The sequence below is a fragment of the Enhydra lutris genome, unplaced genomic scaffold (genome assembly GCF_002288905.1).
Source record: "Enhydra lutris kenyoni isolate GAN:26980312 unplaced genomic scaffold, ASM228890v2 scaffoldscaffold57, whole genome shotgun sequence".
Classification (NCBI taxonomy): Eukaryota; Metazoa; Chordata; class Mammalia; order Carnivora; family Mustelidae; genus Enhydra; species Enhydra lutris.
The window spans coordinates 7,544,837-7,571,013 of NW_019154141.1; the positions used below are offsets into that span (position 1 = coordinate 7,544,837).

General features: G+C 40.7%; 1 protein-coding gene across 1 annotated transcript in view; it reads left to right on the plus strand.

The window, feature by feature from the left end:
• Positions 1 to 26,177, plus strand: part of LOC111158201 (bromodomain PHD finger transcription factor) — a 157,476-nt gene that overhangs the window by 1,079 nt on the left and 130,220 nt on the right.

Consider the following 26,177-nt stretch of genomic DNA (forward strand, 5'->3'; position numbering starts at 1 on the left):
CTGTTCCTTAAAAGGGAATTGAGGATTTAGACAGATTGTGGCACACAAACACACGCAAAAACATCCTTCTCTTCACACCCCTAGCAGTGTGGTTTTTAAAAAATTGTGTTAAGGAAATGGATCAGTTGGGTTAGTCGGAGAGCCTTATCTGGTCCCGTGTGTTTGTTTTTACTCTTGAGTGCTGATGGGCTCGTGCGACAGTTGCTGGTAAATGGCTGATTAAAAACCAAAGTAGAAAATCAAACAAAACCAAAACAAATTTGGCAATTCATTCGATTCCAGATCATTTTGGTAAATGGGGGGGGGGGGACAAGAAACTGCAGCAACATGCGTCTCAACTAATTTGATCCCTTTGCTCCGCCTGAGAAACGCAGTTTCGTGTCACCTGTTGCAGAAGATGTGTAGTTGATCATGCAGACAGGATTGCTGAAGGTGAACTTTTGGACCAGCTTCTTAGTCACATGGCTAAGGGGATTTATTACAAAATGACTTTTTTTCTTGATTCTAAGGATGAACGTCTTCTCTGGATCTGTAATGAATTTCTCCAGGGTGACTTTTCTCCTATTTTCTCACAGAAAGTTTCTCTAGGCTGGTGCTGAGATGCATTTTTTTTTTTTTTTAAATACAATTGCTGCTTTTATTAAATACGTAGTTGCAGATTACTAAATTGTGGGCAAAAAAAGTAACTTGTAGCAATAACCTACAAGATTTTTCCTTTATATTTTTGTTAATCTGGATTAACTAAATTAGATTCCAGGTTTGTTTTTTTTTTTAAGATTTTATTTATTTATTTGACAGAGAGATCACAAGTAGGTAGAGAGGCAGGCCCAGAGAGAGGGGTAGCAGGCTCTCAGCTGAGCAGGGAGCCGGATGTGGGGCTCAATCCCAGGACCCTGAGATCTTGACCTGAGCCAAAGGCAGAAGCTTAACCCTCTGAGCTACTCAGGCGCCCCTAGATTCCAATTTTAAGAGCATTTACAAAGTGAAGTTTATGAGGAAATAGGATCTTAGAAAAGTAATTAAGATGTGTCACTTGTTTTTGATAGAGGCTAGTGTTGAAGAAGGGTTTAAATTTAGATGTTTCCATTTTTTATAAATGCTTACCTATTTATGGAGGAGTTTGAGTATTAAGCCAAATGAAGACTCATTTATGTTGTCCTGACAAATGCAAAAGGTAATTTTCTTTTGCCTGACAATATCTGTCTGCCTTTGCCCAGTGGGGGGTGGGGGTTGGGGAGAGGATGGTGGCAGGAGAGGGAAGGGAATGAATCAAGTGTCAAGTATTTATGTCTTGTGTGTAGAAGGAACTGCACACCACTCTTCATTTCTTAGCCAATTTAGTATCTTTTATTGTAATAGTTTTTATGTTAAGAAATCATACATGGTTCTTTCTACCCACAACTGAAAGACCCATAGAGACTGATACACACTATCTGAGGAAGTTTTTTTGGGGAGATAGAGCTGAGGCATTTTGGCAGGGCAGTTCAGCTAGCTTAAACCTCTTTGAGGGACTAGCAAATAATACTTAGGATTGATAGCTGTGTATATGCTGAGTTAAATTACAGTTTGTGCTTAGGTTTCCCTTTAAAAAAAAACACTTGTATATTTATGTACTTCCATGACATTTTGTTTTTATTAATGATACTTGTAGACTACCTTGTGGATACTTGTCCTCTCTTTATATGAAGTTAAGGATTATATATCCTTATGTTAATCTTCTGTCTCCTGCAGTTCCTAGTACAGTGCCTTGCACATAGCGGCTGCTCATCAAAGATTGTTTGGATAAATGATTGTTAGTTAGGTGAGAGCTTGTAATAGATGAAGTTTTGATAATTCTGCAGTGATTGCCCTAGCTCCTAAATATTTTGGATTTGGGAAACTAAAAATTGATTTAATTAGATTTTGGTGGTTTGACCAGTGAGTGGTTTTAGGAGCAGAGTTAGTGTGTTTTAAGCTGCTGTTTCCTATTACTTGCCAGGCATTTGCCTTTCTTTGTTGGATGTGGTGTTAACTTGTCGGATGTTTTACTTTTTGAAACACATTATTTCTCAAGATTATGGTAAAAGAGATCATGAATTCTGTGTTCTGAACTTTGAGAATATGTCCACTTGGCTAGAATGAGTAACAGTGCATGACAGTGAGTTGTTGAGGCTAAGCACCAGTGTCATTGGTTTTATTGTCTGTATTTCCATACAGTAAAGGCTAGGGAGAAGGCTGTCAGGTAAATGTGTATGTGTGTGTATGCTTGGGGAGAAAAAAATACTCTGGGACTGATAACCCAAGAGCACAGAAAGAAATATGATTGGTGGATTTGAATCCTGTACTTTCAAAGCTAAAAAAAGGATTATGCTTTATTGGGAATTTAGAATAATTTGATTAATTTTTGTAGGCAGTACTACTGTTGGCTTAAGTACTAACATATTAAATTCCTACCATAAAAAATTATTCGTTCTTCTATTCATCTGTTGAGTGGTTTGTAGGTAATATGACTGTTCATGATACAGAGATGTTGGTTGATATTATGAGCTTTTCTAAAATCATATTAAAAAAATTTTATTTTTTTACTAATGTTTTTTTTAAGATTTTTATTTATTAACTTGAGAGAGACAGTAAGCACAAGCAGGGGGAGCAGCAGCAGGAGAGAGAGAAGCAGGCTTCCTGCTGAGCAGTGAGCCAGATATGGGACTCGATCCCAGTACCCTGGGATCATGATCGGAGCCACTGAGCCACCCAGGTGCCCCTGTTTTTTTAGTAATCTTTACACCCATTATGGGGCTCAAAGTCATGACCCCAAGATCAAGATCACACACTCCTCCGACTGAGCCAGCCAGGCACCCCTAAAATCATAGATTTTAAAAAGTATTTTCATTGGAGAGTAAAAGTTTTCCTTTTAAGGAGAAAAATTTTAAATGGGTGCATAAGACATTCACATTACAAATAATACAATAGAAATGACAGTTTATTAATTCAAAATTGAAATCATCTAGTTTTGCTTCAGCTAGAGGCATTTGGCTGAAAAAGGGTTTATTTATTTTTATTATTTAGAGTTATTTCAGCCCATAGGTTTTATGACATATATATATATTTTTAAGATTGTTTATTTATCAGAGAGAAAACCCAAGCAGGCAGGCATAGCCGGTAGAACAGGCAGAGGGAGAAGCAGGCTTTCCACTGAGCAAGGAGCCCATTGCAGGACTCGATCCCAGGACCTGGGATCATGACCTGAGCCAAAGGCAGATGCTTAACTGACTGAGACACCCACATATCCCTTTATGACATATTTTTTAGATTTATTAATTTATTTATTTGAGGGAGAGAGTGCACATGCATGTGTGAACTGGGGAAGGAGCCTGAAACAGGGCTGGATCCCAGGACCCTGAAATCATGACCTGAGCCGAAACCAAGAGTTGGGCACTTAGCCAGATGAGCCACCGAGGCGCCCCAGTTTTATGACTTGTATTGTCAATGCATTGAGAGAGGTCGTACAGAAAATCTGTTTTGAATAGGTGTTTGGTGTTCTGACAGCACCTTGAAATCAAGCATTTGCTAAATAAAAACAAATCATACCTGAAACTGGATAGTTTTTTTTTAATTTTGTAAAGATTTTATTTATTTATTTATTTGACAGAAAGAACAGAAGGGGCAACAGCAGGCAGAGGGAGAGGGAGAAGCAGTCTTGCTGAGCAGGGAGCCTGTTGTGGGCCTTGATCCCAGGACCCAGGGATCATGACCTGAGCCAAAGGCAGACACTTAATGACTGAGCCACCCTGGTGCCCCAGAAACTGAATAGTTTTTGCTTTTAACTTGTGTGGGACTTCTGACGTATTATACTTAGCTGGAATTTTGAAATTTGGAACCTCTGATGGCTTCAGAAAGCCAAAGCCCTGATGTTTTCCTGGTAGAGTTAGTGATTTATGTCCTCTAAGGATTATGACAGAGGAGAACAGTGGTATAGATGCCATGAACTGTAGATTTATCAGAAGCAGAATTTGTTACTGGTTTGGCAGTATTTATTGCCACCAGTGTCAACCAAATGTCTTTTTGGTATTTGTGTAATTCTGGATTGCTACAAGTGAAGGACAAAGTGCAGCAGAGATATAGAGAAGGACAAGTTTATACCCTGTTTGGGGGAGTTGGTGTGGCTGTATCTTTCTTGAATGGGCATGTGCAGGATGAGGATGGGTAGTTCAAGGGAGGGAGTAGCATGAACTGAAGCCCTGATTTTTTTTTTTTAAGGTTTTATTTTTTACATAATCTCTACACCCTGTATGGAACTTGAATCCCAGACCCTGAGATCAAGAGTCACATGCCTCTAAGGTACTGACTTTAAAGTGTGGGCAGTCTTGAGTGTCCTGGGTTAGCAAGAACCTGAGTATGTGAGTAAGAAATAAGCTGTGAAGGTCTGTCTGTTGGGCTGTATCTAGAGAACCAGGCTATAACTCTCTGCCTGTAGGTAAATACTGCGCTAGGTCAGTGATCCTCATTTTCCACTCTGCAGCACCCAGGGGATCTGCAGTATTCCCATCAGTGGCACGCGGGAGAGTGAAATAAAACCAAATCAACTCATGGAGATACACTTAGGCCACTACTGCAGACCGCTCGTTACCCCCAGGTTGAGAGGATTGCTGGAGGAGCTGGAGGAGGTGGTTTCTCAAGTCCCCCCCTCCATCTATTTCAAATCTATTTCATTTGTGGGTATTGATGATCAGTTGGAAGATCAGGGAACAAGTGGAATATGATTTCAGTAGGATGTTAGCAAGTTTAGCATAGCTTCTGTTCTGAGGATGGATTGGAAGATGAGATAGCTAGTGGGTATCTGGATGGGTTTTGTTTTTTTTTTAAAGATTTATTTATTTGACAGAGAGCGACACAGCGAGAGGGGGAACATAAGCATGGGGAGTGGGAGAGGGAGAAGCAGGCTTCCCGCTGAGCAGGGAGCCCGATGCAGGGCTCGTTCCCAGGACCCTGGGATCATGACCCAAGCCGAAGGCAGACACTTAACGACTGAGCCACCCAGGCGCCCCTGGGTGGGTTTTGAAGCACTGAGTGGCAGATCAATTTAGGAGGTACTTCAGGTTCCCCAGGCCTCGACAACATCAGGAGTGTAGATGGAGAGAAGAATGCATCCCATGTGCTTCTGTAGGAATGGTAGTGCTTTGAGTGGCAATAGGAATTCAGGATTATAAGGAAATGAGTGAGATCTGTTTTCGGGTATCTGTATCTGAAGAGGTTAAGCATAAGAATTGGAAGAAAGAAAATGAAGGCTCCGAAGAGTTATTAAGAAGTTGGGCAACATGCTCTGTGAATGGTAGAGAAGTACGTCTGATGCGTGTGGTGAAGAGTAGTAGTCTGTGTACGGTTCATGTTCGACTCCTTGTCCATGTGTACTTGGGGTTGGAGTTCTGTGTCAAAATGTGTAGGCACAGCAGCACTGGGGATGTTGAGGCCAGGAACTCTGATTTCTTCTGTTAGATTCTTTTCTTCCTCATTACCCTGTGCCCTCCCTGTGACTGCAGATCCTTGGAGGGGGCGTGTAGGGGATGAGAAGGTGGTGGTTGTGGTGGGAGACTGATAATCTGGGTGACATGGACAGGAGCCAGTCCTAGCAGATGCCCTCCTTGCATTGAATAGATTACTCTCTTCCTCCCTTCTTGGTCTTTTTTCTATTTGAATGCCTTTTTTTTTTTTTTTAATTTTTAATTTTAGTTTTTAAAAAAGATTTAGTTATTTATTTATTTTTAAAATTTTATTTATTTATTTGACAGACAGAGATCACAAGTAGGCAGAGAGGCAGGCAGAGAGAGGAGGAAGCAGACTCCCTGCTGAGCAGAGAGCCTGATGTGGGGCTCCATCCCAGGATCCTGGGATCATGATCTGAGCCAAAGGCTTTAACCCACTGAGCCACCCAGGCGCCCCCCCTTTTTTAAAGATTTTATTTGAGAGAGTGAAAGAGGAGCACCAGGAGGGGGAGTGGCAGAGGGAGAGGGAGAAGCAGGCTCCCCGGTGGGCAGGGAGCCTACTAAATAGAAATCAATCAACAATCAATCTCAAGTAATATTAATAATTCCATTTAAAAAATAGCTTTATTGAGGGGCATCTGGGTGGCTCAGTCAATTAAGCATCTGATTTCAGCTCAGGGTCCTGGATCGAGCCCTGTGTTGGGCTCCCTGCTTGGTGAGGAGCCTGTTTCTCCCTCTTCTCCCCACTTGTGCTATCTCTGTCACTATCTCTGTCTCTCTCTCTGAAATAAATAAATAAAATCTTTTTTCTCTTTTTTTAAACAACAGTAGTTTTCTTAGGATGAATGAGAGCTGGGTTATAAGTCTCCCCAAATTATCTCTGATGTTTGGATTGCCTTAGGCCAGTTTGGAGAATTTATTCCAGAAAGATTTGTCAAAGAAGGGCTAGTGTAAGTGGAGTCCAACCATTGATTTCCACACTGTCAGAGTGGGGACTTGTGGCAGGTATTGGAGGCACCTGCGTATGTAAGCCCACTACAACATTTTAGGTTATCATGATGTATGAGAATCTGAGGAGTCTATATACATCTTTTGTGTGCATCAAGAATCTAGAGAGAGAGAGCATGTAGCACAGAGATTTAAAGTGGAGAATCTGGACCAGACTTCATGAGTTTGAATCTGGGCTCTGTGATGATGGGCTGTTTGCTTAACACTTGGTGTCTCACTTTCCTCATTTGTAAAATGGAGATATCTTAATACTCAATTCAAGGTGTGAGGGTTAAATGGTTAATATACACAAAATGCCTAGAACAGTGCCTGGCACATGGTGAAGATTCAACAAATATTAGGCTATTATTACCTGTTGATTTGCTCCTGAAGATGGAGATTTCTTTTTTTTTTTTTAATATTTTATTTATATGACAGGGGAGAGCACAGCAGGGGGAGTGATAGGCAGAGGGAGAGGGAGAAGCAGGCTCCCCGTAGAGCAAGGAGCCCGATGCAGGACTTGATCCCAGGACCCTTGATCCCAGGATTCCCAGGGGAATCTCCCCTGAAGATGGAGATTCTATGAAGATATAGGGACCTTACTTCGAGTATAGTGAGAAAATGTCATCTAGGGGTGCTGGCATGTCTCAGTCGTTAAATGTTCTGCTCTTGTTCTCATTGTTAAATGTTCTGCTCTTGTTCTCAGCTCAGGTCTTTATCTCAGAGTCGTGAGTTCAAGCCCCACATTGGGTTCTACACTGGGCATGGAGCCTTCAAAAAAAAAAAAAAGATGTCATTTGATTCATAAGGTATAAACATATTTTAAGGACCATATTTAAGTAAAAATGTGTTAAAACAGAGATTTAGGGGCGCCTGGGTGGCTTAGTCGGTTAAGCATCTGCCTTCAGCTCAGGTTGTGGCCTCAGGGTCCTGGAATCGAGCCTGCATCGGGCTCCCTGCTCAGCGGGAAGCCTCCTTCTCCCTCTCCCACCCCCCCTTGCTTGTATTCCCTTTCTCCATGTCTCTCTCTGTCAAATAAATAAAATCTTTTTTTTTTTAAAGATTTTATTTATTTATTTGACAGAGAGATCACAAGTAGGCAGAGAGGCAGGCAGAGAGAGAGGGGGGGAAGCAGGCTCCCTGCTGAGCAGAGACCCTGATGCGGGGCTCAATCCCAGGACCCTGAGACCGTGACAGGCAGAGGCTTAACCCACTGAGCCACCCAGGTGCCCCAAATAAATAAAATCTTAAAAAAAAACCCAGAGCTTTATTTTCCCCCTTTGAAAGAAATATTAAATATTTAACTTATCCACTTAAAAGGTTTAGTTTAGCTACCATCTGACTTATTCCAGAACTATGATAAATAATAAATTTACTTCAGTTGTTCACAGTGGTCAATTAGAGTAGAGAAAGCACTTGCGACACTTTTAACTCTTGGTAGTTCATGTTGTCTTTCTCTCCCTGTTCCTTCAACACCAGTTTTCCAGGTTTTCAAAACTGCCTGTACATGGCCCTCTCACTGTCTTCTTCCTTTCTCAGAAAGCTCATCTGTTTTCAAGTTGTTTTTAAGAATTGCAATGAAAAACAATAAAAATAGTGGGGATTTACTGTTTTGGAAAAATACTCATAATACAAAGATGAAAATGAAAATCTGTAATCTCACCAACCAAAGATAACTCTTGGGGATGTTTTCATTCCTATAACATGTTTTTACCGTGTATTTTTAAAAAGGTACAACTAGGTGTGCCTGGGAGGCTCAGTTGGTTGAGCGACTGGCTCTTGGTTTCAGCTCAGGTCATGATCTCAGGGTCCTGGGATCGAGCCCCACATCTGGCTCTGTGCTCAGCAGGGAGTCTGCTTAGGGATTCTCTCTCTCCCTCTCCCTGCTTGTGCATGTGTGCTTGCTCTCTCTCTCTGAAATAAGATAATCTTTTTTTTTTTAAAGATACAACTAGGATTGTGATAAATTAATTGTTTTTACTTGATATATAGCAAAATTTTCTCCTATCATTGTCTTTATCAAGGTAATACGTGAACATAAGTAACAAATTAAAATTGTATTAAAGCTCATAGTGAACAAAAGCAGTTCCTTGATATACCTGTTTCTACCCGAGACCTCTCTAGAGGCAGTGGCTTTCAATTCTTCCTTTTTTTTTTTCTTTTTTAAAGATTTTATTTATTTGACAGAGAGAGAGAGATCACAAGTAGAGGAGGCAGGCAGAGAGGGAGGGGGAAGCAGGCTCTCTGCTGAGCAGAGAGCCCGATGTGGGGCTTGATACCAGGACCCTGAGATCATGACCTGAGCTGAAGGCAGAGGCTTAACCCACTGAGCCACCCAGGTGCCCGGTTTTCTCCCCTTTGGCATTTACCACAGTATTTTTTTTTTTTAAAGATTTTATTTATTTATTTGACAGACAGAGATCACAAGTAGGCAGAGAGGCAGGCAGAGAGAGAGAGAGAGGAGGAAGCAGGCTCCCTGCGGAGCAGATAGCCCGATGTGGGGCTCGATCCCAGGACCCCGAGATCATGACCTGAGCCGAAGGCAGAGGCTTAACCCACTTGAGCCACCCAGGTGCCTGGTTTTCTCCCCTTTGGCATTTACCACAGTATTTTTTTTTTTTTTTTAAGATTTTATTTATTTATTTGACAGACAGAGATCACAAGTAGGCAGAGAGGCAGGCAGAGAGAGAGAGAGAGGAGGAAGCAGGCTCCCTGCAGAGCAGAGAGCCCAATGCGGGCTCGATCCCAGGACCCTGGGATCATGACCTGAGCCGAAGGCAGAGGCTTTAACCCACTGAGCCACCCAGGCGCCCCTTACCACAGTATTTTAAAATAATATGCTTATATTTGCTTTATCAGTTTTAGACATTCTTTTGACTTTGTTTATGGTAGACGAAGAGTTAGCCATTTTATAATTACTTTCTTTCTTATCCTTTCATTATAGTTACAGCATGATTTTTGGAAAAATGCTGAGGGATTGGTTACATGTTCATAACTGTAAATATGATTTATTTATATGATTATTATAACTAATACTTTTTCTGGAGTTATTGCCTTAGTTTTTCACTTGCTTAATGTTCTATGTATCTAGCCCAGTGCACTGTCAAGTCTGTAGAATACCTTATCACTTACTCTTTTCCAAACTCTTAAATGTAACAGTTCCATTTTTTTTCTTGTTGGTTTTTCTTCTGCGTCCCACCTCATTTCTGCTTTCATCTGAACTGATTGCTCTGTAGGTCTGTTGGTCATCACACTGGAACTTCTTTTTGCTGCTTCCCCATGTATATTCTCTTTCTTGAGTCCTACATTTTTCCTGATTTACTCATCTTTTTCATCAAAACCAACCTCTAGTTGCTTCCTAAGAATGGGTGCATGAGAAATAAACTTAAAAAAAATATGTTTGGAAATGCTCTTTGCTAGTGAGCACTGTGTATTGTGTAAGACTGATGAATTATAGGCCTGTACCCCTGAAACAAATAATGCATTATATGTTAATAATAAAAATAATAGGGGCCCCTGGGTGGCTTAGTGGGTTGAGCATCTGCCTTCGGCTCAGGTCATGATCTCAGGGTCCTGGGATCGAGCCCCACATCGGGCTCTCTTTTTAGTCGGGAGCCGACTCCCCCCACCCCCCTACCCCGCCTGTCTGCCTACTTGTGATCACTCTCTGTCAAATAAAAAATCTTTTAAAAAATCAATAAAAAAGAAAAGAAAGTACTCTTTGTGACCCTAATATTGATAGATAGTTTGGCTGGGTATAGGATCCTAAATTTAAAAATCTTTTCACTTGAAAGATTTGTTTGTATCGTGTTCCAGCATCTAGTGTTGCAGTTGAGAAGTTTAGGGCCTTTCTGATTACTTCCTTCACGTGTGACCTGTTTTTTTCCTTTCTGAAGCATTTAGGCTCTTTTTATGGTCTCTAGTATTGTGAAGTTTTGCAGTGATATATCCCTTGACGTGGCCCTTTTTTTAATTCATTGTGCTGGGTGCTGGGTGGCTCCCCCCGCCCTTTTTTCTTAACTGAAATTTAAAAAAAATTTTTTAAGTAAAAATGCTACATGTGGGGTTCAGGCTCACAACCTCCAGATCAGGAGTCTCACATTCCACCAACTGAGCCAGCCACCAGGTGCCCCTTGGGTGGACCCTTTTAATATGGAAATTTGTGTTCTTTAGTTCTGGCAATTTTTTTTTTAATTATTTGCTCATTTTCCCCCAAATTTGTTCAGTTCTCTTCTTGAACTTAGATGTTGGGTCTTATAGACTGATCTTACTGAGTTTTTTGTCATTTTAAATTTTTGTTGTCTTGTCCTTTTAGACTACCTTCTGGGAGATTTCTTTCTTTTTCTCTTCCAAGTCTTCTGTTTTTATTTCAGCTATCAGATACTTAATTTCTAAAAGCTGCTTTCTTTGTTTCTTTGCATAGCATCCTATTTAATGATGTAATATCTTTTTATATTTCTTATTAATGTTAATTAAAAGAATTATTGAAGTGCATCTTACATATACAGTAAAATTCACCCAATTTTGACTCTTAAGTTTTGGCATACACACATAGCCATTTAACCACCACCACCATGAGTACAGAACAGTCCCATTATCTGCCCCAAATTCACTGGTGTTCCTTTAGTCAGGCCACCACTGTATTTGCTGTTCCTGTAATTTTGTCTTTTTCCGAGTATCATATAGGTAGGCTGTTTAGCTTTTTGAGTCTAGCTTCTTTTACCTAGCATAGTGAATTTGAGATTCATCCAAAATACTGTTTTTATTAATAGTTCATTGTTTTTTATCATGGAGTAGGTAGTCCATTATATGGAGTACCACAGTTGGCTTACCCACTCACCAGTTCAAGAACATTTGAATTGTTTCCAGGTTTTGGAGGTTATAAATAAAGTTGATATAAACATTTACTTACAGGTTTTTGTGTGAACACAAGTTTTTATTTCTGTTGGGAAAATACCTAGAGGTGGAATTGGTGGGTTTTATGCCATGTATATTTTAACCTTATAAGAAACTGCCAGGGGCACCAGAGTGGCTCAGTCGGTTAAGCATCTGCCTTAGGCTCACTCAGTCATGATCCTGTTGTCCTGGGATTGAGCCCCAATTTGGGATTCCTGCTCAGTGGGGAGTCTGCTTCTCTCTCCCCCTCTCTTGCCTTCCTCGCTGCCCCACTCATTCTCAGCCTCTCAGATAAATAAATAAAATCTTAAAAAAAATTAGGAAAAAAAGAAACTGCCAAACTGTTTTTCAAAGTGGTTTTACCATTTTGCATTCCCACCCACAATGGATGAGGATTCTGGCCATTGTAATAGGCGTATAGTGGTATGTTTCTTACTTTTTTTTGAAAAATTTTTAAAAATTGTATTTATTTATTTGAGAGAGACAGAGAGTGAGGAGCAAAGGGAGAGGGAGAAGCAGACTCCGCCTGCGCAGGGAGCCCAGTCTGGGACTCCATCCCAGGACTCTGGGATGATGACCTGAGCCAAAGGCAGATTCAACCCACAGAGCCACCCAGGTGCCCCTAGTGGTATATTTCATTATTACTTTAATTTTGATTTCCCTAATGATTAATGATGCTGAGTATCTTTTTATGTGCTTATTTGCTTGTCTCTGAAGCCAATCTTTGGTGAAGTGTCTGTCGAAATATTTTGCCCAGTTTTTAATTGGGTGTGTTTGTTTTTTTATTCTTGAATTTGGAAAGTTTAGCTTACAATAATTATTTATGTCATATAATTTCCCAGAGCTCTTTTCTTTGTTCCTTTTTCAAACCATCCTCTTCTTGGATATAATACCTTTCTTTATTTCTCCGAGGACATTTATTCGTTTTTTAAAACTTTTCTTTGTTACCTCAGATTCTGTTCTTTTTTGGTTTTCGTTTTTATTTTGTTTTTTAAGTAGGCTTCGCATGCAGTGTGTGGCTTGAAATCGCAACTCTTAGATCAAGAATTGCATGCTCTACTAACTGAGCCAGCCAGGCTCCCCCAGATTCTATTTTTCTGTTTTAGTACTAACAGTGGAGGCTTTTTTTTTTAATACATCATGATCCTTAGTTGTTCATGGAGTGAGGTGCTGGATAGTGGGTGGCTGTGGTTTCCCAACTGGTAGGTTTCCCTGTGAGGTGATTGGGCAGTGAGCCAACCTTGTCTTTGGTGGAACGCCAGATATCAGTATTTGTTATTTTTGTGTATTTTTGTTTTTGTCTCTCACTCTTTTATTTTTCTCCTGTGAGTCTGTTTGGTGTCTTAAGGGAAGATTTCTTTAATTTTTTGCCTGTGGCTGGGATTTAGGGTCTGAGAGAGAGTGTATGCCCAGTATCTTAGGAAGTTAAATAAAGGAAGATAGCTAGGGCTTGCACCTTACAGTATGCACACGTCACTAAATTTCCCATCAGGAACCCTGAGCCTTCTAAGCCTGATGGTCCAGGAGTCCTGGGGCCTCCAGGTCATTAGTTTTCTTGTTCTTCCCCTCTGCCTCTGAACGTTCTTAGAATGGAGAGTTCTCTCTGCAAGGTCAGATACCTCTTTTCCCAGTTTTCACATTCTACAAAGTCACTGTAATTGCTTGATTGCTTATGTCTCCTCTCTTCTCTCTCTTTTTTAAAGATGTTATTTATTTCAGAGAGAAAAAGCAGTAGGGAGGGTTGGGGGGGAGGCGCAAGAGAGAGAAGCAGACTCCTCGCTGAGCAGGGAGTCCGATGTGGGGCTCATCCCAGGATCTGGAGATCATTACCTTAGCTGAATGCAGACACTTAACCAACTGAGCCACCCAGGTGCCCCTTTTCTCTTTCTTTCTCTCTCTCTCTCTCTCTCTCTCTTTTAATCTCTTCTTCCCACCACTTTTGAGATAAAATTGACACATAACATTATATTAGTTGTGTACAACATAATGATTTGATATATATTGTAAAGTGATATCTGCAGTAAGTTAATATCCATCATTTAATACAATTAAAGCTTTTTTTTTCTTGTGATAATAACTTTTAAGATATGCTTTTTAATTTTTTTAATTTTTATTTATTTATTTTTTTTAAGTTCTTTTTTTTTCCCCCCTTTAAAGATTTATTTATTTATTTATTCGACAGACAGAGATCCCAAGTAGGCAGATAGGCAGGCAGGGAGAAAAAGGAGGAAGCAGGCTCCCTGCTGAGCAGAGAGCCGGATGCGGGGCTTGATCCCAGGACCCTGGGATCATGACCTGAGCCGAAGGCAGAGGCTTTAACCCACTGAGCCACCCAGGTGCCCCAAGATATGCTTTTTTTAAAAGATTTTTATTTATTGAGAGAGAGACCGCGTATGTGCACATGAGTGGGCAGAGGGGCAGAAGGAGAGGGAGAAACAGACTCTGTTGAGCAGGGAGCCTTACTCCAGGCTCAGTTCTAGGACTGTGGGATCATGACCTGAGCTGAAGGCAGGTGCTTAACTGACTGAGCCATCCAAGGGCCCCTAAGATCAACTCTTTTAGCAACTTCCAAATATACAATATTATTAACTATAGTTGCATGCTATGTATTATATCCCCGGAACTTGTTTACCTTATAACTGGAGGTTTGTGCTTTTTTACTCTCTTCACTCATTTTCCCCACCCTCATCTGTTTTTTGTGTCTTTGAGTTTTTAGATTCTAAATGTAAGTGAGATCCTACAATATTTGTCTTTCTCTCCTTGACCTACTCCACTTGGCATGGTGTCCCCAGAGTTTATCCATGTTGTCACAGGATTTCCTCTTTTATGGCTTAATAATAATCTGTATTTTCTTTGGTGTGTCTGTGTGCACACATACATGTAAATATTACATTTTCTTTATTCACTTGTCTATGAACACAGGTTGTTTGCATGTTTTGGCTAGTGTAAATAATATTCAGTGAACATGGGGATGTAGATATCTCTTTGAGACAGTGATTTTTTTCCTTTGGATTAAGACCCAGAAATGGAATTGCTGGATCATGTGGTAGTTTTCTTTTTAATTTTTTGAGGAACCTCCATGTTGCTTCCCATAGTGGCTTCACTGATTTACATTTCTAGTAACAGTGCACAAGGTTTCCCCTTTCTCCACACTTTTTTTTTAAGATTTTATTTAATTATTTGACAGAGATCACAAGTAGGCAGAGAGAGAGAGGGAAAAGCAGGCTTCCTGCTAAGCAGAGAGCCTGATGCAGGGCTCGATCTCAGGACCCTGAGATCATGACCCGAGCCGAAGGCAGAGGCTTTAACCCACTGAGCCACCCAGGCGCCCCTCCCCGTTCTCCACACTCTTGCCAACGTTTGTTATTTCTTCCCTTTTTAATAATGGCCATTCTACAGGTGTGAGATGGTATCTCATTGTGGTTTTTTTTTCTTCTTTGTTCTAGTATATTTTTGCCTTTCATATTTCTTCCCTGTCAATTTTCCAGGTGTTAGGAGGAAAAGCATATTAATTCGTGCTATGATTTTGTCATATATAACTAAAGTCTTGGGGTGCCTGGGTGGCTTGATCAGTTAGTCGTCTGCCTTTAGCTTGGGTCATGATCCCAGGTTCCTGACATTGAGCCCCCGCATCAGGCTCCCTGCATAGCAGGAGGCTTGCTTCTCCCCCTCCCTCTGCTGCTTCCTCTGCTTTGCCCTCTCTCTCTCAAATAAGTAAATAAAATCTTTTAAAAAATCAAACAAAACTGAAGTCTTGGGGTGCTTCGATGGCTCAGTCAGTTAAGCATTTGCCTTTGGCTCAGGTCATGATCCCAGGGTCTTACACATCTGGCTTCCTGCTCAGTGGGGGAGTCTGCTTCTCCCTCTTCCTTTGCCTCTCTCCCCAGCTTGTGCTCTCTCTCTCTCTCTGTCTCTCTCAAATAAGTAAATAAAATCTTAAAAAAAAAATTAAACTGAAGTCTCTATTTATTTACAGTTTGATTAAAAAATTCAAAAATAATTTATCTAATACTTACTTATTGTGTAGGGTACTGTGTTAAATAAAAGCTTTAAAGAGATAGTGGTGCCTGGGTGGCATAGTCCATTACACTTCTGACTCTTGTCTTCGGCTGGGGTGGTGATCTTGGGATCACAAGATCAAGCCCAGTATCGGGCTCCGTGCTGAGCGCGGTGTCTTGCCTGAGATTCTCTCTCCCCCTGCCCCGTCTGCTTGTGTGCTCTTGCTCTCTCTAAAATAAATAAATCAATCTTTAAAAAAAAAAAAAAAGCTTCAGGGATACACAGAGATGGTTAAGGAATGGTACCTGCTGGGGGACCTGGGTGATGCGTTTGGTGAGGTGTCCAACTCTAGGTTCATCTCAGGTCAGGATCTCCAGGTCATGAGATCCAGTCCGGCTGTTGGGCTCTGTGCTCAACAGGGAGTCTGGGATTTTCTCTCCCTCCCTCTGCTCGCTGCCCCCCCCCCCCCCACTGTGCATATGCACACTCTCTCTCAAATAAATAAATAAATCTTTAAAAAAAAAAAAAAAAGAAATGGTCCTGCTTTCAGTGTCTTTATTCTTTTGAAGATGGAATAATAGCATAGTGCATGAATAACTCTAACATAGGGCAGACTATGGGAAGTGCTGTATGGGAAGACAGAAATTAGAGAAAGAAGCTGCATTCTATTAGAAGACCAGAAGCAGTGTCAAGAAGGTTGAATTTTTGATATGCTTTGTAAGTTGGGTAGATTTCTCCAAGTGGAGGTTGAATAGGAAGAGAATGGAGGATGCGAATTGTAATGATGGACAGAAAGATGCGTGTTCAGGGGGTACGTTTTTGTGGTTTGAGTGTTGAGATAAGACTGCAGAGAAAGGGAGATTTTATTTTGGACCAATTTGAATGAATGCCAATCTGAGAAATTTGTACTTAGTTGACAGTTTTATTGAATGTTTTAAAACTGGAACATGTCACGATAAAGCTGATTTAAAAAAATAATTGGCAGGGCACCTGGGTGGCTCAGTGGGTTGGGCCTCTGCCTTCGGCTCAGGTCATGATCTCGGAGTCCTGGGATCGAGCCCCGCATCGGGCTTTCTGCTCAGCGGGGAACCTGCTTCCCCCTCTCTCTCTGCCTGCCTCTCTGCCTACTTGTGATCTCTGTCAAATAAATTTAAAAAAAATCTTTAAAAAAAATAATTGGCTTTAGTGTATAGGATTTATTGTAATAGGAGAAGGCTGATAGGACTTTTTTTTTAAAGATTTTATTTATTTATTTGACAGAGAGAGAGATCACAGGCAGGCAGAGAGAGAGAGAGGGGGGAAGCAGGCTTCCTGCTGAGCAGAGAGCCCGATGCGGGGCTCCGTCCCAGGACCCTGAGATCATGACCTGAGCCAAAGGCAGAGGCTTAACTCACGGAGCCACCCAGGCACCCCCAGGACTTTTATTTTTAAAAGTAGGCTCCACTACCAGCATGGAGCCAGATGTGGGGCTTGAACTCAAGCCCTGAAATCAAGACCTGAGCTAAGATCAAGAGTCAGGTGCTTAACTGACTGAGCCACTCAGGTGCTCCTAGAATACGACTTTTAATAGCTATGTAAGGTTCCATCGTAAGGCTTTACCAAAATGGTTAAGTTGTACTCTCTTTGCTGTGATTACATTTAGTGGCTGTTCTTTTAGGTCAGTCTTGGTTCACATCCCTGATTTTTTTTTTAAGGCTTCACTATGTGTCATACTAATATACATACATATGTAATATATAATATACATGATATATAATATATATATAACAATATGTATATTATAATATATATAACATGATATACCATTGTATTAAAAGTACAGTGAATATATTTTCACCAGCAGTGTACAAATACATATTTCACCAGCTTCCATTTTGCCAACATTTTTATTTATTTTATTTTTTTAAAAGATTTTATTTATTTATTTGACAGACAGAGATCACAAGCAGGCAGAGAGGCAGGCAGAGAGAGAGGCGGAAGCAGGCTCCCTGCTGAGCAGAGAGCCCGATTCGGGGTACCATCCCAGGACTCTGAGATCATGACCTGAGCCGAAGGCAGAGGCTTAGCCCACTGAGCCACCCAGGCGCCCCTGCCAACACTTTTATAAAGCATCTTTCATTCAGTGGGTTAAAAGTGCTTTTGTTTGAATTTGCATTTCTTTGCTAATAAAATTTAGTACTATTATGACCTCTGATGTCCAAATCTCTATTTGTAGTCATGATTTCTTTCCCGTATTTTAGCTTAGTAATGGAGGAATACTCTTGAAGCCCTCCACTTAGATGTCCTACAGGCACATCGTATTGAGGTGTTCCAGATAAAATTCATACTTTACTGACCACTCCCAACTTCCCATTTCCTTGCTCTGTGAATAATGGCACTGCCCGCTGAATTGCCCAAGTCACAAGTGAGGAAGTAAGACACTCCTCCCTATGCCTCACCCTGAATATGCAGGACTGTTAACCAGGTCCTTTTCATTTTGTTCATTTATGTTAATTGTTCCCTAAATCGGGCCCTCTTCATCCCTCACTTGGCCTCTTGAAGAAACCAGCTTGCCTGCCTGGCTTCCTTTCATTTATGCCCAGCCTTATCTTCTGTTGCTTCATTGATTTATTTATTTATTATGTATCTATTTTTAAAAAAGCTCTTGAGTACCTGTTCTGTTCCAGGCACTATCTGGAATGGACCGGGAATAAGTCAGATAAGGCCCCTGCCCTCATGTGGTGGGGAAGGCAGTGAGTGTATCAGGAAGAGAGGAGTGTTCTGAAGGGGGGCATGTAAATACGGTCTGGTCTGTAGGAGTCAGAGAAAGCTTCCCTGATGAGACGACAGTTAAGCTCAGAATTAAAGAGAGGAGAGCGGATTGTAAGCCCTAGGTTCATCACATGCAGCGGACTGGCGGGAAAACCATGAAGGATTTTATAAGGAGTAATGTGATCAGACTGCTTTTAAAGCGGTTTCTCTGGCTATAGAAAGAAGAATGAATTGGAGTGGGGTAAGATAATGGATGAAGGGAGTTCGGTGGTTGAAGTAAACCACTTGACAGACCTTGTACTAGATTGGTATCTGTGGGAATGAAGAGAAAGAATTGAAAAACATAATTTAGGACTTAGAATGACCTATCTTAGTGATACTGATTAGATAGGGTATGGCGTAGGAGAGAAGGGTCAAGGATGACTTCTGAATCTCCCTTATTTCTATTTATTCACAACATACTTCTTTTCGCCTTGAATTTGACCATCAAGTAATACTGAATTCTTTGTAGTTCTCCTCACATACCTTATAGTTCTTCACTGCTGTGATGATTAACTCCTAGTCTCCCAGCCAGCACCTTGTCCAGCTTACCCTCTCTGATCACTGATCTCTTTTCCCCAAGTAGGGCTCAGTTCTTTTACCTCTCCTTTCACTCTGCAGAACCTTGTACACTTACATGTTTAATTTCCAGATGTTTGGGAAATTTCTAGTGTCTTTTTTTTTTTTTTAAGGTTTTATTTATTTATTTTAGAGAGAGGGGCAGCTGAGATAGGGGCAGAGGGAGAGGGAGAGGGAGAGAGAAAATTGCAAGCAGACTACCGCCTGAGTGGGAAGCTTCATGCAGGGCTGGATCTCACGACTCATATCATGACCTAATACAAAATCATGAGTGGATGCTTAGCAGACTGACCCATCCCGTGCCCCTCTAGAGATCTTTCTGTGACTGATTTTAATTTAATTCCATTATGGTCAGAAAATATACTTTGTATTACTTTAATTTTATAAAACATTTTTAGAGATTTATTTTGTGCTCTAAAATATTGTCTTTCTAGGTGAAGTTTCCAAGTGTACTTGGAAAGAAGGTGTATTCTGTTATTGGGTGGAATGTTCCATGATTACCAGTTAGGTTAAGTTGGTTACAGGGCTGTTAAGGTCTTCTGTATCCTTGCTGATTTTTCATCTTCTTGTTTTATTGATTATTAACAGAGGAGTGTTGAAATCTACAACTGCTGTTACGGATTTGCCTATTTCTCCTGGGAGTTTTGTTAGTCTTCATATATTTTGAAGCTCTGTTATTAGGTACATAAATATTTAGGAGGGATTATCTTATCCTCTAGATTATTTGCCTCTTTATCATGAAATCTTTATTTTATTTTTTTTAAGATTTTTGTTTATTTATTTGACAGAGATCACAAGCAGGCAGAGAGGCAGGCAGAGAGAGAGAGGAGGAAGCAGGCTCCCCACTGAGCAGAGAGCCTGATGCGGGGCTCGATCCCAGTACCCTGGGATCATGACCTGAGCCTAAGGCAGAGGCTTTAACCCACTGAGCCACCCAGGTGCCCCAAAATCTTTATTTTTTAAGATACTGTACTGAAATGAGCTGTTAATTACCTGGTTGTTTCCTTCATGAGACCCTACCATTAGGGCAGGGTCTCATTCATCTCCTTCTCCTTAGTGCCTGGCTCAATTTCAGGTTTGTAGTAGGCAGCACAGGGTAGGAGTATGAGTCAAAGAGTCTCTGGATCCTTTTCACTTTTAGTTCTGTGCCATCCAATATGGCAACCACTAGCCACATGTGGTATTATTTATTGATTGATTTAAAAATTACTTTATTTTTATTTTTTTAAAAAGATTTTATTTACATATTTGAGAGAGAGAGATTGAGACAACGAGTGGGAGGAGGGACAGAGGGAGAAGCAGGCTCCCTGCTGAGCAGGGAGCCAGATGTGGGACTTGATGCCAGGACTCCAGGATCATGATCTGAACCAAAGGCAGACACTTAACTGACTGAGCCACTCAGGCGCCCTAAAAATTTTTTTGTTTTGCTTAGATTTTATTTATTTATTTGAGAGAGAGAGAGAACACAAGCAGGGAGGAGGGACAGAGGGAGAAGCAGACTCCCCTCCCCGCAGAGCAGGGAGCCAGATGTGGGACTTGACCATCCCCTGAGTGGAAGGTAGACGCTTAAACAACTGAGCCACCCAGGTGCCCCTAAAATTTTTTTTTAAAGATTTTATTTTTAAGTAATTTCTGCACCCAACATGGGGCTCGAACTTATAACCCCGAGATCAAGAGTCGCATGCTGTGTGGACTGAGTCAGCCATAGGCACCTCCAATAGCTGCACAACGGAGGTGCTTGTTGTTAGAGGCAGCCAGTTAATAACGAAGTTTTAGATCTGCCGTGGTCCTGATAAAATTAAGCTAAGAGTCATAGATGTGGGTTAGAAGGGAAAGAAGGATCACAATTTTAGAGGCTTTTGGTTGGGAAATTTAATTTGGTAACTTGAGAGTATTCCAGTGTTGGGCACCTGGGTGGCTTAGTTGGTTGGGCGACTGCCTTCGGCTTGGGTCATGACCCTGGTGTCCCAAGATCGAGTCCATCATCGGGCTCCCTGCTCAGCAGGGGGGTCTGCTTCTCTCTCTGATCTCCACCCTCTCATGCTCTCTCTCTCTCTCTCAAATAAATAAAATAAATCTTAAAAAAAAAAAAAAGAGTATTCCAGTGTTACAAAAGTTTAACAGTTGGTATATGGGCTGACTTGTGAGATACTAATGTGTTCCAGTGTGTCTGTTCTCCTCTATTAAACCTCTTCTCAGTAATCTCTGGTCAAATTATTTAACTAATGGATTTCAAGGAAAATACACCCCCCCCTTTTTTTGAGTGGAATTCTTTTGTTACTTAATTGTTGTTAAATTGCAACTGTGAGACCTGAGATTTGCTAAGAAAGTGAGTGCCTAGACCTCTCTACTCACGGATGTTTTCTAGAATGCACATACTTGGGAGACTGCACAGCCAAGTGATTCATACCAAATGGCAGTGTTCAGTAGGTTCAATTTCTATATTTTCCTGTCATGGCTTCCTGCTTGATTCTGTGTTAACACTGCCTCCTTTTGAGGTCTGTCTGTTTATAGTATATTCTATTTATGGAACTTAAAAAGTATTTCAGAAATGCACATATTAATCTGTGTGGAATTTCTCTTCTTGTCCTTATTCCTTCTAATGCTTGCACAGCGATATCAAGACTTGTTTGAGGAAATATTCCAGTATTTAAAATAGCTAGTAAAATTTTAGCACCTCCTATCAGTGCAATTTTCACTGTTCTTCTGACAGTGAAATAATTTCACATACTCCTTGAAGCCTTATTTAGTAAATTACCTCTTTCTCTGACTCTTGACCATATTCTGCTTTCAGAGTGCTATGCAAATAATAAAAAATTTAGGGCGCCTGGGTGGCTCAGTGGGTTAAAGCCTCTGCCTTCGGCTCAGGTCATGATCCCAGGGTCCTGGGATTGAGCCCCTCATCTGCTCAGCAGGGAACCTGCTTCCTCCTCTCTCTCTGCCTGCCTCTCAGCCTACTTGTGATCTCTGTCAAATAAATAAATAAAATCTTTAAAAAAAATAATAAAAAATTTAAAGACCCGTTTTACTGTAATTTCAGATATGTATTTGAACTTTTTGGTCTGAAATTGTCCAGGTGAAATGCCTTGATTTCTGATTTTCTGTAAACTTAGAAAATTACCTCCTTCCAGATATATTATCCTTATTTGAATTATGAATCTTCCCTGTGTCTTAGAAGAAACCTAATGGTGGAGATTGTTTATGGCAGGGGTCACAACCTCAAATGCCTACAGGATTCAAGGATGTAAGACTTGAGAGAGCCTTTTTGTCTTTATTAAAGCATAACTGCGTTTGTTATTAATATTATTTGCCATAAAAAAAATATTATTTGCCATAAAGAAATAACCATATTGAGGGGTACCTGGGTGGCTCAGTCATTTGAGTGTCTGACTCTTGATTTACGCTTGGGTGGGTCATGCACCCAGGGTCATCAACTTGAGACCTGTGCTGGATACCCTGCCTGGGAATCTCTCCCTCTCTCTGCCCTTCCCCACCGGTGTGCGCTCTCTTTCTTTCTCTGTCAACCCCCATTCCCTGCCCCCCCCCCCCCAAAAAAAGTTAGCCATATTGATGGGCACCTGGCTGGCGAAGTTGGTAAAGCATACAACTCTTGATCTTGGGGTTGTGAGTTCAAGGCCACATTGGGAGTAGAGCTTACTTAAGAATAAATAAAATAAAATGAAATGAAAAAATAAACAACTAGCCCTATTGAAATTGTAGCCCCTTTGTGCTTTTACAGACAGTGCTGTCTAAATGTGCTAGAGATGTATCGTACTCGCTCAAGCTTTCTATGGTAGGTGTTCTGTAGGATTTTCTGTAGATTCCAAGAGCGGGATTGTTGGGTGTTGTTGTTTTTTTTAAAGATTTTATGTATTTGACAGAGAGAGTAGGGGTGGGCAGAGGGAGAGGGAGAAGCAGGCTCCCTGCCAAGCAGGGACCCCAGGACCCCAGGGATTATGACCTGAGCTGAAAGCAGATGTTTAATGACTGAGCCATCTAGGCGCCCCTTGTTGGGTGATATTTTTAATAGGCTAAACTAGATTATACTACCATCACCTAGTTGTTTTTAAACTTTCCCTAATCTGTGCTTATGGTTCTTAAAAATTAATCATTTATTTTTACTTCTAAGGTATCATTGATGTGACATTTTATTGATTTCAGGTATATAACATAATTATTTGATACATGTATATATGGCAAAATGATTACCACATTAAGTTTAACATCTATCAGTACACATAGTTCAGTTTTTTTCCTTGTGATAAGAACTTTTAAGATCTATTCTCTTAGTACCTTTTAAGTATATAATATAGTATCATTGAATAAGGTCACCATGCTGTACATTACATCCTCAGGCTTATGTGGTTTATAAATTTTTTTCCTAGAATGTACCAGAGTTTACTCAGACCTTTAGTAGGTGGTGTTGGATATAGATTAGGCCCCACATCCTCTTCTCATCATTTTGTTGGTAAACATAATGTGATTTGAGTTGAGGTTGAACTTCCGACTGGGGAGTTGGAGGCAATGTTTGTTTTGAGAATTTTCTGGCTAGGTTAGAATGGAGTTCTTTATAGTTTTTTGTTTTGAGAGAGGGAAAGAGGTGGTGGGGAGGAGCAAAGGGATAGGAGAGATAATCTTTTTTTTTTGTAAATTTTTTTTTTTTTAAGAGATTTTATTTATTTGAGAGAGAGCACAACAAGCGGGATAAGGGGCAGAGGGAGAGGGAGAAGGACAAGGAGACAAGTATGGGGCCCCATGTGGGGCTTGATCCCACAACCTGAGATCATGACCGAATCCAAAGTCAAATGCTTATCTGACTGAGCCACCTAGGCGCCCTAGAGAGAGAGAATCTTTTTTTTTTTTTTTTTTTTTAAGATTTTATTTATTTGACAGAGATCACAAGTAGGCAGAGAGGCAGGCAGAGAGAGAGGAAGGGAAGCAGAGAGCCGATGTGGGGCTGGATCCCAGGACCCTGGGATCATGACCTGAGCCGAAGGCAGAGGCTTTAACCCACTGAGCCACCCAGGCGTTCCTGGAGAGAGAGAATCTTAAGCAGGCTCCATGCCCAAGGAGGCCAGCCCCATCCTGAGATCATGACCTGAACCAAAATCAAGTAGGATGATTAACTGACTGAGCCACCCAGGCACCCCTCTTTATTGCTTCTTAGCTTGAGTTTGACCTTAGAAAATTCATCCTCCTGTGGGCCTCAGTTTATTCATCTGTCAACTTTTGGCTGGACTAGATAATCTAATGGGTGGGGGGATTGGTACACTTTCTCTTAAATTGTCAGATAGTAAATATTTTACGTTTTGTGAGCCAGACTGTGTTGTAACTACTCAACTCTGCTATTGTAGCACAAAAGCAGCCACACACAAAAGTAAACAAATGAGCATGGCCGTATTTGAATAAAACTTTATTTACAAAAACAGGATGTGACTGGGCACGGTTTTTCAACCCCCTTTTTTTGAGCGCTTGGCATTTATTAACCTGTGATTTGGATAATCAGGAAGAAAGCTTTGAATTTTAACATAACACTTCTGAAAATCTAGTAAGAACTTTATTTTTGCTTTTCCCATGTATTAGAAAAGAAATAGAGAAAATTTTAAAATTCAGAAGATTACATTAATATTTTGATCACTCTCCTTTGGTGATCATCTTTGAATGTTGTGTATATATGAGTGACTGTCCACATGTAGAAACATACATATTGTTGTATCTGTAATTGGTTTTGTAAATCTTTTCACTTATACTATGGAGTCTTCGATATCTAAATTAAATTGTCAAAGTTGTCTGTAAAAATGTTTGCTCCCATGGAACTTTTAGAGACCCATGCACTTTAAAAGTTGATTTTGCATTTACCCACCTATTCTTTTTTGTATATAATAACTTATTTATTGATTGAGTTGGATTTTCTAGAAATGAATCATGTAGAAATCTTTTATGTTTATATCTCCCTTTTTCTTTCTCAAATTGCATTGTCTGCTACTTCCAAAACAATGTTGTAATGCTGGGCATCTTTGTGCTTTCCAAACTTCATGGACTGATACTAATACTTTACTTCTAATTGTTATGCTGACTGCTGGATTGAGACCTTTGTGTTGCGTATGTTCACCAATTTCTCTTTGCTTTCTCTCTGGGATTTTTTTTTTTTTAAATATCAGATGTAGCTGTTGTATTTTCTCAATGTCTTCCTAGCTTCTTTTGAGATAGGCATGTAATTTCTCATTATTGTTTCATTTTCTATTTTTTTATTTAGTTTTGGTGATTAGTAATTTTTTTTTTAAGATTTTATTTATTTATTTGACAGAGAGAGATCACAAGTAGGCAGAGAGGCAGGCAGAGAGAGGAGGAAGCAGGCTCCCTGCTAAGCAGAGAGCCCGATGCGGGGCTCGATCCCTGGACCCTGAGACCATGACCCGAGCCGAAGGCAGAGGCTTTAACCCACTGAGCCACCCAGGTGCCCTGGTGATTAGTAATTTTGTAACAAACATTCCTTCATCCAGGATTTATACTTTATTAGCATTTTTTTAATAGCCTTTGTACCTATGGCAAGTTCCCCTTTGTCATCACCAGTGTAATTTATTGTGCTCTGTCCTTCTTTTTTCTTTTTTTTATTCTTTCTTTATTATTAAAGATGTTATTTATTTGACAGAGAGAGAGAGATCACAAGTAGGCAGAGAGGCAGGCAGAGAGAGAGGGGGAAGCAGGCTTCCTGCTGAGCAGAGAGCCTGATGCGGGCAGTTGATCCCAGGACTCTGAGACCATGACCTGAGCTGAAGGCAGAGGCTTAACCTAGGCACCCCTTATTTTTATTTTTAATTCTAATTCCAGTATAGTTAACATACAGTGTTGTATTAGTTTCTGGTGTATAATATAGTGATTCAGCACTTCCATACATCACCCAGTGCTCATTGGTAAGTGTACTCCTTAATTCCTATCACTTGTTTCATCCATCCCATCACTTACCTCCCCTCTTTTTTGTTTTTTTTTTTAAAGATTTTATTTATTTATTTGACAGAGATCACAAGTAGGCAGGCAGAGAGAGTGGGAAGCAGGCTCTCCTGCTGAGCAGAGAGCCTGATGTGGGGCTCGATCCCAGGACCCTGAGATCATGACCTGAGCTGAAGGCAGAGGCTTCACCCACTGAGCCACCCAGGTGCCCCTCACCTCCCCAGTTGTCAGCATCAGTTTGTTCTCAATAGTTAATTATTTTTTATTAGAGAGAGAGAGAGGAGGGCAGAGGTACAGTGAGAGAGAATCTTAAGCAGGCTCCACGGTGGGCTTGGAGCCGACTGGGGTCTTGATTTCACAACCCTGAGATCATGACCTGAGCTAAAATCAGGAGTCAGCCACCCAGGTACCCCTTTTTTGTTTTGTTTCTTAAATTCTACATGAGTTAAATCATGGTATTTGTCTTTCTCTGACTTATTTCACTTACATTATAATCTCTAAATCCATCCATGTTGT